Genomic DNA, 17,960 nt, shown 5'->3' on the forward strand with positions numbered 1-17,960 from the left:
TTGAACTGTGATCACTTGTGTCTGTCTTTACTGTTGCCACCATGAGTTCCTTACAATACATAGGGACTCAGGTAGTTGCAGACATATAACACATATCAAAACACTCTAAACATATTCAGCGGGTGGCAGTCGTGGTTGGCGAACCGTTAGTGGAATGTTGGCAGTTCTAGCACATTTTACAAGACCCATTATTAACTTCGGGTAGGTGGAACTTCCACCACTGAATGACGCCATTGCTAGCTGCTGGCACCGTTTAGAGCATGCCTACAAACTACGGGAGCACAGCTTCACATCCATTTAACAGGGACCACTTTAAGCACATCATTTACATGCAGGCTCACAGCATCTAAACACATGTTTACTGAGTCTTCTCCGAACACTTGCAGGACTGCAGGAGACCAGTTCACTTTGCATCAGTGTCCGTTCAGGATAGTCACTACCACGGGTCAAGGTCTGTTGATGGCACAGTTCAAAGGTCAGCAAAGTTGCACCTGGGAACACAAGGGGCCACATCGGCTTAGTCCCTTGATGTTGGGGCAGGCAGCGAGACGCGGGTAGCCGGGCCTCTAGGCTGCACCACATTCAGGCTCAGTCAGTCCCTTGATGTTGGAGCAGGCAGCGAGATGCAGGTAGCAGGGCGTGTAGGCTGCACCACATTCAGGCACAGTCAGTCCCTTGATGTTGGGGCAGTCAGCGATACTCGGGTAGCAGGGAGTGTAGGCTGCGCCACATGATGCTGACAGGGCATGGTGTGACAGCATGTTACTCACCCCCTGTTCTTGGCCACGCTGCCGCAGGCAGGAATATCTCTTCACTGTAGTGGCAAAGTAGAGCGCACAAGCACTCGTACAGAGGTGCAGCCCTCATTTGCTCGTCACACTCCATCTTGGCGGTGGGTGTCAGGGCTGCAAGACGTTGGTTGGCTGGACACAAATGACAGAGTGTGGTGCCACTTCTACTACCCCAGGCAGGAATCACTTCCAGGACAGGCAGGGCGACACTGGTGGCAGGGTGTCAGTTGGCTTGATACAGAAGGCACATTCTCTCCCCACGACAGGAGCAGCATTCATTTGTTGCTGGCTCTTTGATCAGCAGACGTCCTTCATTTCAGTGCAACAGTTCTGTTGCAGTGTCATGGCATGTTGTGTAGCTCTGAGACACTCATCACTGGGTTGGTCCGAATTGCTAGCCCAGGATCGCACTGCATGTTTTCTGGCCCGGGATTTGGAGGGGGGGCCCTCTCCTTCAGGCTCCGACTTGGATCGTATTAAAATTCCCCACTGTGCGGGCCAGGATCTTTATGTGCAGCAGGGTCATATTTGCTTTCCTGTCATTTCACCGACATGGAGTGCCACCTGTTATTTCACTGCCGGTGGCCCGGTTGACTCTGTGGGCTTATTCAGCCAGCGCGGTCTCAGCCCGCTTCATCTGCGAATGCTCCGGCACAGGCATACATGTCTTCACCGCCAGCTGGCCCGAGATCTTCATTCTGCAGCGGGGCCTCTGTTCATGGCTCCGACACCGCAGCACTTGACTCCTTTCACCGCCAGAGGCCCAGGATCTTACTGGGGCTCTTTAGATCATAACTCCGGCACAGAGAAGACGATTGCTCACTGCCAGTGGTGCCTGGGTACTCATATGGAGCAGCAGGGAACACCCGGGAAGGCCACCGGCATGGCGGAGGGTTTGCATGCCCTGCCGGTGGCGTGGCTGATCACACTCGGGCTGCCGCTTTCCCAGTTCTTCTCTGCATCTGCACTGACAATTTCCTGCCTGGCCCAGGATCTTTATGAGGGTTCCGGCGGGCGGGCAGCTGGAGGATTCTGTTGCTGCTTGTGGGGCGGGCGGGTGGGCACTCACCTCCTCCTTTCTTTGGCAGGAGCTGGCACACACTCACCCCCATTTTAATCTCCCGCAGGAGATTTCTTTATTCTTTGCCAGCACCACTCTCTCTCTCTCTCAATAACGCGGCAGAGGCCGCTTGGAGTATTCCTTCTTCTCGGCGGTGGATGCTGCAGGGGCTGCAGGCGGACCATCTCCTCGGGCCTCATGAGCACCCTCTTCTCAGAGGGCCGCGGCCAGGGAGGATACTCCAGTAGGGTGCCGGGCATGGCATCCACCCCTCTTTTCTTCGGTGGTGAATGTCGCTTTCTCCTTTCTACCTCCTTTTTTTGTGAAAATGAGGGACAGCAGGGGACGGGGACATCGCAGGGTCCTTCACTACTCGTCGCCATTATTGTGGGGCTGGCGGCGGCCACGGGGTCAACCTCACTTGTGCTGGGGGGCCCAGGACCATATTAGGATTGCCAGGGTCACTGTGACGTCCCAGCGCCACTATCGCGCATGCGTGGGCCTCGTTCCCGGCAACGCATGCGCAGTTGTAATAAACCGCGCCCGTGCGGCAGTTCGCGCCGGGACGCGTACCGACCAACAGCGCGTCCCGTGTCTTCCTATGCTGTGTGCGTGTGGATGGCCGTATGAGTGCGTGACCGTTCCCCGAGGCACGGGGGACTCCATAACAACTGGCGACGAGGGGAACGATCGCCACGGCAACGTTTTGCACGTGCGCACTGCAAGCGAGAGAGAGAAATCGGCAGTGCTACGTGTCGTAGCGAGACACGGACCCGACGCGAATGATCCCGTGATGCATGTGCAGCGGTAGCGGCCTGGATAGGTGCTCGTGCGCCGCTGTACAGTTGCGACATTCAATTTTTGGACCTTTGGTTGTCCCCCAGAACCCGGGGACGACTTTTTCTCTTTTCCTCTGGAACACTGACGCCTCCAGGAAAGGAACCCAAGACGAGACACAGTGGGCAACCGTCTGGCAGCAGCTTCAACAACCCAAGAGAGCTCCAAGTAAGGTTTGCGGCCTCTATAACACCAGGAGGTGCCTGTGCGACCTGAAATCATGGCGGAAAGCGATGGGGAGGAAGGAACTGCTGCAGGTACGGTCAGGCCACAACAAGGGTCTCTGCTACCAATGCAAGAGTTTGATGTGTCTGGCCCCCCATCAAAATTGGGGCCTAGGTGGTTGCTGTGGGTTAAGAAACTCGAGATATACTTTACAGCAACTGGCATCACCGATGATAATGCGAAGAGGGCAACGCTGCTATACTCTGCGGGGCTAGACGTCTTACGTATTTTCGAATCATGCAACCTACAGGTGGTGACGTACAATACTGTTAAGACCGCGCTGGAGAACCACTTCATTCCTCTCTCAAATGTTGACTACAAGAGGTTTCTGTTTTGTGGTGAGAAGCAGAGAGAAGGAGAATCTCTTGATCAGTTCTGCGCCAGGTTGAGGTTGATGGCCACTACGTGTCGGTGGGACAATGATGAGTTAATGATACGGAACCAAATCATCCAAGGCTGCAACTCCGGAAAATTAAGAAGGCAAGTGCTAAGGGAACCGGGGTGGACTCTGCTGCAGATCCTGGACAGTGGCAGAATATATGAACTGGCGGATGTGAGAGGAGCCAAAATGGATGCTGCAAGGCATCCAAGCACGTCCGAAGACGCATTTGCCATAAGTAAACGACCCGGAATGAAGGACAAGTGGGGACAAAGAAGGCAAGAGACTTGTCATTCTCCCGTGTCGGGGTCGATGTCTCCATCTTGCGGGTACGACCTACCCCATGCAGAAGAATGCCCAGCCGTGTCGAGGTCGTGCGGCCGGTGCGGCAAGCCAGGGCACTACGCCCGGATGTGTCGTGCTCCAGCTCCCATTCCAGTGCCGAGAGGCCCAGCACGAAGTAGTAGCAGTGGGCCCAGAAGACAAAGGAGCATTGCGGCACTTGAACAAGAAATACAGCGGCTGCAGTTGACCGAAGAGGAGGAGGAGGACGAAGAAGAGGTGTTCTTCATCTCAAACCTGGCCTCTGGGGCTAGGAAGAAGAGACAGCCCAAATGCATGGTGGACATTCAAGGTGTGCCGACACAGGTCCTGATTGATACGGGCGCCTCAGTATGTGTGTTGGCCGAGGACCATTATCAGAAGTTACCAGGTCCTCCCCCACTGGACAGTTCGGCAGCAAAGATATTCACCTTTGGAGGGGATGCCCCACTACCTATCAAAGGGGTGTTCGTCACGCCAGTCGCAAAGGGAGACAGAATTATCAGAGCGCGATTCTTTGTCACAGACGTGAGTCCCCATTCGTTGCTCAGCTGTGCCGCGTCTGAAGCCCTCGACTTGGTGCATTTTGCATGGGAGGTGTACCAAGTGGACATTGTGAGCTTACTCGACAAGTATGCGGACATCTTTGAAGGGGTCGGGAAGTTGAAGGCGCCCCCGATAAGGCTACACATCGACGACACCATCAGACCAGTTGCCCTCAAGCATAGGAGGATCCCGTTTCATCTCAGGGAGAAGGTTGAGGAAGAACTGAGGTCGCTCATCAGCATGGATATTATTGAAAGGGTGGAGGGACCCACACCCTGGGTGTCGCCTATAGTGGTCGCTCCTAAACCTAAGCAGCCAGGAGCGGTAAGGATCTGTGTTGATATGCGCCTCCCCAATGCCGCGATTAAGAGGGAGAGACATTTAACGCCAACACTGGGTGACATTGTGGGGGAACTCCAAGGGGCATGTGTGTTCTCAAAGCTGGATCTACGCGCCGGCTATCACCAATTGGAACTTCACCCGGACTCCAGATTTATTACAACCTTCACAACACACGAAGGCCTCTACCAATTTAAGCGCCTGAGTTTTGGCATCTCGTCGGCGGCTGAAGTCTTTCAGAACACTATAAGGGGGGCACTGGCCGGCCTTCGTGGCGTTATAAACATGAGTGATGACATTTTGGTGTTCGCGGACTTGGAGGCGGAACACCTGCGAAGGTTGGAAGGTACTCTAAGGAGGTTGAAAGAACTGGGTCTCACTTTACATCGCCAAAAATGCAAATTTTTTAAAGACCGGATAGGGTTCTTCGGCTTCATCTTTCAGGCTGCAGGAGTGTCACCAGACCCGGCGAAGGTCAGAGACATAAAGGAGGCAGCGGCACCACAATCCCCCACGGAGGTAAGGAGCTTCTTGGGAATGGTGACTTATTGTGGGCGTTTCATCAGGGGACTGGCGTCGATGGCGGAGCCTCTCAGGGCTCTGACGAGAAATGACGCGGTGTGGAAATGGGAATCCCGGGAACAAGAGGCGTTTCAGGCCCTCAAGAATTCTTTGTCAGATACAGACACCATGGCGTACTTCAACCCGGCCGTGGAGTCAGAAGTGGTAGTAGATGCCAGCCCCGTGGGTGTAGGTGCGGTGTTGCTGCAACCGGATGAGCGTGGCGAGATGAGATCCATTGCCTATGCCAGCAAAGCACTTTCTAGTACAGAGATGAGATACTCACAGATAGAGAGGGAAGCACTGGCCATCCTATGGGACTGTCGGCACTTCCGCCTGTACATTTTGGGCAAGCCAGTTGTGGTGGTCACCGACCACAAGCCTTTGCTGCCGATACTGGCGGGTGCATCATCGAAGCCGCCGCCCCGAATCGAAAGGTGGATGCTAGCCTTAATGGAATATGGGGTGAAGCTTGTATATAGGCCTGGGACCAACAACCCCGCAGACTATTTGTCGCGTCACCCTAACAAAGAGAACGCAGAAGTGGAAAATGGTGAAGTGGACTGTAAGGGTCTGCTATGTCAAGTGGTAGAAGGTGCACTTCCCATGGCACTCTCGAGGCTCTCCGTAGCGACGGAGTCCTCCAATGATGAAGTCTTCCGCATCATCAAGGCAGCAGTGAGGAGCGGGACTGGAGAGAAGTGTTACGGAACAACTCAAGGCGCCAGGAGGAAGCACAGAAGGACTTGCAAGCGCTCTGGAGGGTGAGAGATGAGTTATCGATTTCCGAGGATGGACTGCTTCTCAGGGGGCAGCAGATCGTCATCCCGAGGGTGCTAAGGATGCGAGTGCTGGAGCTGGCGCACATTGGACACCAGGGTGTCGTCAAGACGAAAGCCAGGTTAAGGCCCAAAGTCTGGTTTCCCGATCTGGAGGGGAGAGTTGAAAGCTTTGTGAAGAGGTGTCTGGCCTGCCAGGCGGCGACTCCGGGTGACAAAGCGCCACCCATTAGCTCGATGGAGCGCAGTGAGAAGCCGTGGGGTACGGTCCATGTGGACTTTGGTTCGACAGGTCGGGGACGGTACTTTTTGGTGGCCGTCGACCAATGGTCACGGTACCCGGAAGTAGAGGTGGTTGAGTCGACGGCGACTGAGTTCACCACGGCGGCGTTGGACAAAATGTTCGCAGCGCATGGATTCCCGGAGATCATCTGCTCAGACAATGGGCCACCGTTCACTGGCAGCCAGTTTGCGCAGTATCTACGAGAAAGGGGGATAAAACACCGAAGAGTCTCCCCGCTATGGCCGCGAGCCAATGGCGAAGCCGAAAGGATGATGAGAACGCTCAACAAGATAACGCGGATCTCGGCCAGCAGGGGTGATGACCTTGTCCAAAGAGTGGTGGAGTTCCTTCGAGTGTATCGCTCAACCCCCCATCAATCCACAGGGGTTGCCCCAGCTGAGGCGCTCTTTGGGCGGTGCCCGAAGGGGATGTTACCAGAACTGGAGGACAGGAGGCTGGGGTCATAGACAACGATAAAGTTTGTGAAGACCGAGCGGTGCGCAACCAGAAGGAGAGTGAACGCAGAGGACTACAGGAAAAGGAAGTGAGAGTTGGAGACTCCGTATGTCAAGCTGATTGGCCCGAGAGGACCGCGTACCTGTAGTCTTGGTGGTTGGTCTCGCAGAGGTCGCCAGTCTGGAGTCCGGGAACTGATGAAATAGCGGCACGAGGAATCAGCCTCTCCACCACCCAAAAGAGGAACTGGGTGAAGGATGGACCAACCCCCAATGTCACGAAGGCACTCTCCCAGGTAAGCGTGACAAGAGGATTGTAGGCTCAGATGGATGGAACCATAGTCCAGGTGGAGCTTGTTGTCAAGACCATGAATCTTCCAAGAACCTCAATGCAGCGACAGTTGGTAGATAGACCAGTGTAGCAGAAAAGGTATTCGCAGTAGGCAAAAGGAGCTTGGCTGGTGCAGATGGTTCCAATGGTACACAGGATGAGGTTCGGAGTCAGGCAAGACAGGAAAGAGTGAGGTCAGTTGGAGCTAGCTGTCTGGCCAAATAGAGAACTGTAGGAACGTGCCCAAGATGGAACAGGGGAATGCAGGCTAGTGTAGGATAAGTCCCATCTACACAATGATGACTCAGGACAGAACTCCGGAATGGGCTGAGGGAAGGCTGACCCAGGGCAGAACCCAGGTAGTAGCTGGAGGCTGGCTGGCCCAGGGCCGGACCCAGGTGAGGATTGGAGGCAGGCAGGCCCAGGACAGGACCCGGGTAAGGACTGGAGTCAGGCTGGCCCAGGGCAGGCCACAGGTAAGGACTGGAGGCAGGCAGGCCCAGGACAGGCCACAGGTAAGGACTGGAGGCAGGCAGGCCCAGGACAGGCCACAGGTAAGGACTGGATGCAGGCAGGCCCAGGACAGGCCACAGGTAAGGACTGGATGCAGGCAGGCCCAGGACAGGCCACAGGTAAGGACTGGATGCAGGCAGGCCCAGGACAGGCCACAGGTAAGGACTGGATGCAGGCAGGCCCAGGACAGGCCACAGGTAAGGACTGGATGCAGGCAGGCCCAGGACAGGCCACAGGTAAGGGCAGGGCAGGAACAACGAGGTGAGCAAAGCGAACCGCGTTGAGACGCGACCCGCTCTGACTCGCGGCCTCTTTTATGGGCCGCCGGCGCCCGAGAGGCCTGGAACGCAAACCGTTCCGTTTCCGGGCGCCGGCGAACCCATAACGAGGCTTGGGAGGCAAGCCCCCACGGCGCATGCGCGGAACCGAGAGAGAGGACCTCCGCGCATGCGCCGAAGGCCGCCGGCCCCGTAACCCGTCGCTCCCCTCCCGGCGAGTCCCCAGACGCGAACGCGCGGGTACACTCGCCAGGAGGAAATGGGAGCGGCAGACCCCAGTCTCCCGCGTGACATGACACTATGCCCCCTCCCAGGAAGACCCGGGGGCCCAGGTTTCCAGGGAAACCGTACGTAGTACTCACGTATCAGCCGGGGAGCATGCACGTGCTGGCACGGTTCCCATGTACGATCACAGGCTGGGTACCCCTTCCAGTCAACCAAATAGTGGAGCACCCCTCTACGGTAACGGGCATCACAGATCTCGTGTACCTCAAACTCAGGGACGCCCTGTACCAAAACAGAGGCCGGACGAGGAGAGGTGCGGCCGTAATCATCGACCACATAGGGCTTTAACAGGGACACGTGAAAAACGGGATGTACACGCCAGGAAGAGGGTAGGCGAAAACGGAAAGCTACAGAGGACAACCGTTTGGTGATAACAAAGGGTCCCAAATATCGAGGGGCCAGTTTGACGGGCAGATTGCGGAGAGGCAGGTTCTTTGAGGACAACCACACCTTGTCGCCCTCCTGGAAATTAGGTTCTGCACACCTCTTCCTGTCTGCCTGTCTCTTCATCCGATCCTTGGCTTCACTTAAGATCTTGCGTGCAAGTTCTTGCTGTTCCCGGATGTGTAAGACCAGACCATCAGCAGAGGGAACAGTACTAGATGGAACTGGTTGAAAAGGCATTAACCGAGGATGTAGACCAGTGGAACAGAAGAATGGGCTGACTCCAATGGAAGCATGAACGGTGTTGTTGTAGGATACTTCGGCCAGATCTAACCCATCTTTCCAATTAGACTGTGTGGCATTGGCAAAACAGCGGAGGTACCCCTCCAAAGTCTGATTGGTCCTTTCGGTTAGCCCATTTGTCTGTGGGTGGTAGCCTGAGCTTAGAGCTCTATGTATTCCCAGATGACCACACACCTGTCTCCAAAATGATGAAAGGAACTGGGTACCTCTATCCGATATGATTTTCTCCGGTAGGCCGTGCAACCGGTAGATGTCGTGCAGAAACGCTGAAGCCATTTGAGTAGCTGTAGGGATTTTCTGGAATGGGATGAAATGGGCCAGTTTGGTGAAGCTGTCCACAACCACCATTATACAGGTGTACCCTTCAGATGGAGGCAAATCCACAATGAAATCGGTGGCGATGGTATGCCATGGATAGGGAGCCACTTCGGTGGGCATTAACAAACCCAATGGTCGTCTTCTGGGAACCTTGCACTGGGCACAAATTGGACAGCTGTCGATGTACTTCTGGACCTCGGTCGCCCAACCAGGCCACCAGAACTGTCGGGATATCAAGTCTCGAGTGGCTCTGACCCCGCGATGTCCTCCTATGGGTGAATCATGGAATCCATGTAGAATGCCCCTTCTAACGGCTCCTCTAGGTATGTAGAGTCTTCTCTGAAAAAACAACAGTCCATCTCGTTCTGAAACCAATTGCCGACTAAGAAGGGTCGTTCTTTCTGGATCCGACCGAGTGGCTTCCGCGATGGACTTAAGGTGAGAGGACAAGGCCAGCAGAAAATGGCGAGGAGAAATCAGTGGCAGTTCTGGACAAGGCGTCCCATCTACGTTTTCCAGGGACCTGGAAAGTGCATCCGCCTTTGTATTGGAGGTTCCCGGGATATAAGTAACATGGAACTCAAAGGGAGAGAAGAAGAAGGCCCACCGGGCTTGACGAGGAGTCCGACATTGCAGAGAGCGAAGATATTGCAGATTGCGATGGTCTGTCCGCACCTCCACAGAAAAGCGTGCTCCGAGGAGAAAATGTCTCCATTCCTCGAATGCGGTCTTGATGGCCAACAGTTCCCTTTCAATCACCGCGTAGTTTCGTTCGCTGGGACTCAACTTGCGAGAATAATAGGCCACTGGATGTTCCACTAAAGTGGTTGGATCTTTCTGAAGAAGGACTGCTCCTACAGCGAAGCTGGAAGCATCGGCCTCCACTATGTAAGGCAACTCTTCCTGGGGATGGCGCAGGATCGGGGCAGCCATAAAGGCCGACTTCAATACGTCGAAAGCCTGAGAAGCCACGAGATCCCATTCGAACGTGATCTTGCTGCTGGTTAGCCTGGTGAGGGGCGCCGAGATATGTGAGAACTGTGGGATAAAGCGCCTGTAAAAGTTTGCGAATCCCAGAAAGCGTTGGAGAGCCTTGATATCGTGTGGATGTTTCCATTCTTGTATGGCTCGCACCTTCTTGGGATCCATCCCAATACCTTCTTGATTGATAACAAATCCCAAGAACTCAATGCTGGGTTGGTGAAAGCTACATTTCTCCGCTTTGGCGAACAGGTTATTGACGGACAGCCGATGAAGGACCTCACGAACGTGTTCCACATGCTCGTCTAAGGATTTAGAGAATATCAATATGTCGTCCAGCTAAACCCAGACGGATAATCCTAACAGGTCACCAAAGATGTAGTCCATGAATCGTTGAAAAACAGCGGGGGCATTACATAAGCCGAAAGGCATAACCCTGTATTCAAAATGCCCAAAAGATGTCTTGAAAGCTGTCTTCCACTCGTCCCCACTCCTGATGCGCACCAAATGATAAGCTCCGCGGAGGTCCAATTTGGAGAAGATTCGCGCAGTATGCAGGGTTTCAAGGATACTGCGAATTAAGGGTAAAGGATACCGGTCCTTGGCTGTTATGTCATTCAACTGCCGGTAGTCGACACAGGGTCTCAATGTACCTTCTTTTTTCTTTACAAAAAACAGGGGAAATCCTGCAGGTGATTTTGACGGCACAATGTACCCCTTTTCTAGACTCTCTGACAAATACTCCTGAAGAACTAGCTTCTCGTCACGTGTCAAAGCATATAATTTCCCATGGGGAATAACGTGGTCCGGTAGCAGGTCAATGGAGCAATCAAAGGAACGGTGTGGAGGAAGGGGTATGTTGCCGGGTTCAGAAAACACCTGTTTGAATTCGGAATATTCCTGTGGGACCAGAGACGTGGAACATAGATGAACCCCATTGCTGTCCGTTACTAGAGAAGTCGAAACGGTCCTGGTGGGAACCGGTAGCTTGCATTCTTGAGCACACTTTTCGGATGAAAAGGTCAAGGTCTGGGTTCTCCAGTCTATCAAAGGATTGTGGTGTTGCAACCAAGGTAATCCCAAGACCATTTTGTAGTTCGGTGACTTAATAACATCAAAGGCTAGTTCCTCGTAATGATCAGCAATCAGAAGAGCCAGTCCAACTGTGAACTGACTAACGGGTCCAGAAGACAAGGGAGTACCATCAATAAGCTCCACCGACAGAGGCGTGTGTCTGGAAACGAGTGGTATCTTATGTCTGGTGACGAACGTTTCGTCGATGTAATTGCCGGACGCCCCACAGTCCAGTAGACCGGATACTTCCAGGTTCTTGTCTGGTAATTTAATGCGGACCTTCAGGGTCTGTAGCACCGCTGGTTGCATGGGCAGACGAATAGAACAAATAACAGAAGGGTCTGAGGAAGGAATGGGACCTGTCGTTGCCCTTCCTGTATACGACAGGTCTCCTAGTTTCCCGACTTCTTCTTCTGCGGACGCAAAGGACACGTACCCAAATAATGTCCAGCTGCTCCACAGTAAAGACACAAACGCAAAGACCTCCTTCGTTTCTTCTCTTCTTCCGTCAAAGGTCCCCTCATGGCTCCTACTTGCATGGGCTCAGGTCCGGACTCGGTCGACCCAAACGAACCAGCGGGTGAGTTGGTCGTCCGGGGACCGCTTCTGTCAAGCCGACGTCTCTCAGCCTTTCGTTCGGCTAGCCTTTGGTCAATACGGAGTACTTGATCAATCAAGAGTTGATGGCTCTCTGGTTCAGGGATGTGAAGTAACTCATCCTTGTACTCCTCTCTCAGGCCTCGACGAAACAGTGTATTCTGTGTAATTTCGGGCCACTGGGAGTCGGTAGCCAAAAGTCGGAAACGGCTGATGTAGGTGATGACGTCATTGCTTCCCTGTTTGTAGTCCATCAATTGATTCTGTGCAACGGAGGCCAGGTTCGGCGTCTGGAATACCTCAAGAAAGGCCTTTTCAAAGGCAGCAAAGTCATTCAAAATAGGACTGTTCGTAACCACAAACGGAGTTGCCCAAGCTAATGCGTTCCCAGTTAGGTTCCCCAAGATGTAACCAATCTTGGCCCTATCGTTGTTGAAGTAGGTAGACCTGAAGAGAAAGTGTATCCTGCAGTGGTTACAAAACTCTGCCACCCGTCTAGGGTCTCCGTCGAATTTGATGGGTGTTGTATGAGCCAATGATCCCTCTACTTGAGAGGTACTGGGTGCTCCTTGCGTTATCATTTGTCGTAATGTTTGATTCTCCTGACGCAGGGCGGTCATCTCGGCCCTGAGCGCTAGCAACTCGTTCCTCATGTCCTGCGATTCATCCATCTCCGAATCAGAAGGAAGGCGTCTCAATCTGTCAAGCTGATTGGCCCGAGAGGACCGCGTACCTGTAGTCTTGGTGGTTGGTCTCGCAGAGGTCGCCAGTCTGGAGTCCGGGAACTGATGAAATAGCGGCACGAGGAATCAGCCTCTCCACCACCCAAAAGAGGAACTGGGTGAAGGATGGACCAACCCCCAATGTCACGAAGGCACTCTCCCAGGTAAGCGTGACAAGAGGATTGTAGGCTCAGATGGATGGAACCATAGTCCAGGTGGAGCTTGTTGTCAAGACCATGAATCTTCCAAGAACCTCAATGCAGCGACAGTTGGTAGATAGACCAGTGTAGCAGAAAAGGTATTCGCAGTAGGCAAAAGGAGCTTGGCTGGTGCAGATGGTTCCAATGGTACACAGGATGAGGTTCGGAGTCAGGCAAGACAGGAAAGAGTGAGGTCAGTTGGAGCTAGCTGTCTGGCCAAATAGAGAACTGTAGGAACGTGCCCAAGATGGAACAGGGGAATGCAGGCTAGTGTAGGATAAGTCCCATCTACACAATGATGACTCAGGACAGAACTCCGGAATGGGCTGAGGGAAGGCTGACCCAGGGCAGAACCCAGGTAGTAGCTGGAGGCTGGCTGGCCCAGGGCCGGACCCAGGTGAGGATTGGAGGCAGGCAGGCCCAGGACAGGACCCGGGTAAGGACTGGAGTCAGGCTGGCCCAGGGCAGGCCACAGGTAAGGACTGGAGGCAGGCAGGCCCAGGACAGGCCACAGGTAAGGACTGGAGGCAGGCAGGCCCAGGACAGGCCACAGGTAAGGACTGGATGCAGGCAGGCCCAGGACAGGCCACAGGTAAGGACTGGATGCAGGCAGGCCCAGGACAGGCCACAGGTAAGGACTGGATGCAGGCAGGCCCAGGACAGGCCACAGGTAAGGACTGGATGCAGGCAGGCCCAGGACAGGCCACAGGTAAGGGCAGGGCAGGAACAACGAGGTGAGCAAAGCGAACCGCGTTGAGACGCGACCCGCTCTGACTCGCAGCCTCTTTTATGGGCCGCCGGCGCCCGAGAGGCCTGGAACGCAAACCGTTCCGTTTCCGGGCGCCGGCGAACCCATAACGAGGCTTGGGAGGCAAGCCCCCACGGCGCATGCGCGGAACCGAGAGCGAGGACCTCCGCGCATGCGCCGAAGGCCGCCGGCCCCGTAACCCGTCGCTCCCCTCCCGGCGAGTCCCCAGACGCGAACGCGCGGGTAGACTCGCCAGGAGGAAATGGGAGCGGCAGACCCCAGTCTCCCGCGTGACATGACACCGTATTAGTCAAGAATAGACATCCGGAAGGAAAGTTGTCCCTACCGTTTGAACCACGCCCATGGACAGTGACTCACGTGAAGGGCATGATGGTGACCGCAGCCAGTGAACGGGGTACCGTTACCCGAAATCGATCTTTTTTCAAGAAAGTGGATGTCCCGGCGGAACCTCAAGTCGTGAATGACCCTTCGAGCCAGGAAGGAACAGCGGAGGCCCACGATGGCGTCCCCTCATCGGATCCTGGACCCACAACAGAGGCGGACCGGCGTGTGCCTACGGTCACATCGAGATATCCTGTGCGCGGGAGCCGGAGACCTCCAGCTCATCTGAAAGACTATGTCATGGACTCAGGGGGCTGAGCGAGGGGTGAATTACCCTTGGGGTCACCGGTTTATCATAGTCTTGTTACTGTTCTGTTCTACTATAAGGGTTCCACACTCCCAAGTTTTGTTTTGTTCTGTTGTTAAAAAAAGAAAGGGATGTGACGTCCCAGCGCCACTATCGCGCATGCGTGGGCCTCGTTCCCGGCCACGCATGCGCAGTTGTAATAAACCGCGCCCGTGCGGCAATTCGCGCCGGGACGCGTACCGACCAACAGCGCGTCCCGTGTCTTCCTATGCTGTGTGCGTGTGGATGGCCGTATGAGTGCGTGACCATTCCCCGAGGCACGGGGGACTCCATAACAGTCACCCAGACTTAATTGTGTTGCAGGGCAGGACCCTGTGAGGCCATGGGGCCTGGGTACTGGGGCACCTTGGATGCCGGCAGCTTCCTGGATGGTGGGTGGCCTGAGCTGGACCCAGGTCAGCATGCTCTTCTGGGAGGCCCAGACCAGCAGGGACCTGCAGGACCGTGATCACACGGTGTGGTCTCTGCGAAGCCGGAATTCCGTGGGCTCGCTGTGGTGGCTTGACTGCCACCTGCCAGGGAGAGACTTCCTGTCTGAGCCTGCTCATGCGCACTGACACCGGCAGCTCCTGTCATCCACGGCTCACTCTGCATTGGCTCCCCTTTATATTAGCACTGTTGAAATAGCACGAATGCGTTGTCTCATTCCCTGAAGATGGCTAATTTACCAAATACACAGGAAGTGTGTCATTGAATGTGCCCGTGACACACATGCAGTTCTTAATAGGCAAAGCTCAAAACACAGGGAACGTCTTTATCTGTCCACTGAGAGAAGCTGGAGTTGGGAAGCAGCAAATATTCGATCCCTATGTGCACATTGATTGTGCGCCTGCGCAACGCCACGCGGCTTTTGTAGGATTACGTAAACTGAGTGAGAAGGGACGCTTGCTCTTGAAGGCCCTTTCAAAACTGCAAAACCACATTTCCAAGGCTCTCTTGACTGGGACATTGCGCTGTCCTTCAATTCTCCAGTCAGTGGTGCTTCTTAAACTGAATGAGAAGGGACGCTTGCTCTTGAAGGCCCTTTCAAAACTGCAAAACCACATTTCCAAGGCTCTCTTGACTGGGACATTGCGCTGTCCTTCAATTCTCCAGTCAGTGGTGCTTCTTAAACTGAATGAGAAGGGACGCTTGCCATTGAAGGCCCTTTCAAAACTGCAAAACCACATTTCCAAGGCTCTCTTGACTGGGACATTGCGCTGTCCTTCAATTCTCCAGTCAGTGGTGCTTCTTAATTCAGTATAAAACCAAACCATCGAATCGTATGGTCTTCTGTGTACCCCGAGAGGAACAAATAGAAATAAACAAAACCATGCTTGGAGCTCCCTTTTAGAGAATCGACGCACCAAGGAACATTTCCTCGTCCACACCCTCGGCCCCCAATTACAGAAGGAAGAGAGCTGCATGATTAGTACCAAAACTGGTGGCTTGTCACTGCTTGCCTTTAAACGGACCTAAGTGCAAGGAACCGATATAAATCGTGTCTGAAGGCACACTTGGCTAAGACATTTTTATTCTACCAGTAGCCAGTGCTGGGAATGGCGCGGAACAAGACAGAGGGCACTCCGGCAAGACATGACTTGCTGGAGCGCCACTCCGTCCCTCAGACCCAGGGGCAAGTACACACGACTGTTCCAGATCCTGGGCCTCAACGAGCAGCGCGAGCACAGGGGTTCGGTTCTGAAGCGGCATTATCGCACTTCATGCCCACATGAGTAACACGAGAAACCCCTCTCTGGGACACTGCAGAGAGAAATTTTCAAAGCCTCCCATACAGTGTTGCAGCTGTCCAGATTGATATATATGTCCTGCAATTTACAGACATCTCTTTGTTAGAGTGAATGTTGTGACCAATCAAAATAGAAGAGTCCATTATTTGCTTAAAAGTATTTCTTACTGATTCACTACATTTAACATTGCGGACATTATGATGTTCCCATGATGCTCTTGGCTTTTATGCAAATCACCAGGATTGGGTTCCATGAACAGATACTGTGTTGTGCAAGCTGGCAGAGGGTGCGGGGGTCACAGCCCTTGGCCCCGCTCCCGCCTTTTCAATAATGTTCACACTTCAATCTGTGTTATAGTTAACATCGCCCGAATGCAGGTTATTCTGTACAGAGCGCGTAACAAAATATGAATGAATAATTAAAATCAAATCCTTCCCACAGCCCCGCCCGTCCAAAGAGGGGACAGTTCCCCCAATAATTTGTTTGCATTTCCAGCACTGCCAGTAGCTCATTTGCGGCTGCAGTTGAGCCATTAACACTCAGCAGGCGGCTTACAAATAACTCCTGCATGCCAACATCTTATGTTACTGCTTGATGGCACTAGTTCAAAGAGATCCTAGGGGAGGATGTGTTTGTGGAGGGCAGTGGGGGTTGAAGGTGGGCAGGCAGTGGATGGGAATGCCATATAGATTAGCATTGCCATGGGAGTCAAGGGGTGGGCAAATAACCACACACCACCCACAAGCTGTGTGTGTGTCCTTCCCTGTGGCACATCTGTTCTTCCTGTGCACAGCAACACAATAGTGTCAGCATAAGCACCCCCTAATAGCCAAAACTAAAAACAGGACTGAACTACCATCTCCCCAATGGAACAGAGCGTGCTGGCATGTATGCACTGCAGGGGTCTGTGTGTAACCTGCAGATCACAGGTACACATTCATCCAGGGTGGCAGTGTGGGTATTTAATTCTAGTGAGGACTGAGGTCCAGACACGAATACCACACAGCTGTATACTAGTAACTTGTGTTATTGCAGTGCTTTGAAAGCACAGTATGTGAGAGGGAGAAAAGAAAATACGTTTCCATCGTGGATATTTAGCAAACGTCACAGCAACACTACATGTGTTGTGAATATAAAGACGGCCTGTTCCCAAGTTCAGCTGGCTGCTCCCCCCCCAGAGTTCAGTAATGGGAAGTGCAGGCATTGGGTGGGGCCCGCCGGTGAATGTCGCAGCTGTGCGGGACCATATCACCCGCGTGGGGAAGATACTGCGTCACTCACCTGCTGCTCGCCCCCCGGGGCGCTCTAGTTTCTCAGCAGCTCCGGACTGCGCCCACTGTGCACAAGTGGAGACGTGGGGCACCGTATAGCACGACAAGGCGGCGGCACCTCCGGCCTAGACCCCCCAGTCTCGCAGCCCAGAGCCCATACATCACTCACATCAGAATCTGCAGCAAAGTGAAAGCGAAAGTGAACGCGCTTGCCTGCACTTGAAATAGGAAATGACAAGAGAGCATGAGGCATGATGACGTGCAGGGAGGTGTCGGGGCATGCCACAATTAGGTCTGTGAAATGGGCCACGCCCACCCAGCAGGGGGCCCGCTCAGCACTTACATGTGCATACATGCCAACAGTAACTCTTCCAGGAAGGCGGTAGTCAAGACAAGCTTGTAGCTTCGCATTCAGGACGTGTAGTCCTCTGGGCACCACGTCTCTAGAAATCAATATTAGGGAGGCAAATCAGGGGGCACAAATAGAACAAGAGCAGCGGTGTGGCGGCACATTGAATAAGGGTCGACATGGCCAACTGGTTTAAGTAAAAATATATTTCAACAAGCTGGTTAAAAAAGGTGGCATGCGAGTTCGGGGCACACTTGGCTCTGCGAGACAGTGCTGGGACACTGGGAAACCCCCTGAAGGGGCACAGTATGTGGTAGAGCTAAATGTAGCAGGATGTGTGATGAACTCTGTGCTCCTCCCCAAGGTCCCTGTGGTTGGGGTGGTGCAGGTATCCATAATTCTGCTTATGTTCTAGCCCTTGTGTTCAATTTAAAGGGGCTATAGATTGAAAGGTTGGGAAGTGAAAGTTGGACTTTGGCACCTGAGGACTCCTACTACAATTTTAGGGTTATACTGAGGGTACGCCATGTTTGGGTGCAAGGCTTTCGGTGCCACCCGCTTCGGCGCGGCACCTTGGGCGCAGGTTCCTTT

The 17,960-nt window shown here is 53.8% G+C and overlaps 1 protein-coding gene across 8 annotated transcripts in view; it reads right to left on the reverse strand.

Moving 5' to 3' along the window:
- The window catches only part of LOC138521770 (butyrophilin-like protein 9), a 379,874-nt gene extending 362,637 nt beyond the window's left edge, over positions 1–17,237 (reverse strand). For 2 of the 8 annotated variants that reach the window (XM_069634842.1, XM_069634837.1), the window contains exon 1: positions 17,031–17,233. The gene's annotated coding sequence lies outside the window, so the exon portion shown is untranslated. Of the gene's footprint in view, positions 1–17,030 lie in introns of all 8 variants that reach the window. The other 6 variants (XM_069634844.1, XM_069634843.1, XM_069634841.1 and 3 more) reach the window with 5 other exon arrangements.
- Between the last annotated feature and the right edge of the window lie 723 nt (positions 17,238–17,960).

Source organism: Ambystoma mexicanum, chromosome 13 (assembly GCF_040938575.1).
Source record: "Ambystoma mexicanum isolate Mex_15411 chromosome 13, UKY_AmexF1_1, whole genome shotgun sequence".
Classification (NCBI taxonomy): Eukaryota; Metazoa; Chordata; class Amphibia; order Caudata; family Ambystomatidae; genus Ambystoma; species Ambystoma mexicanum.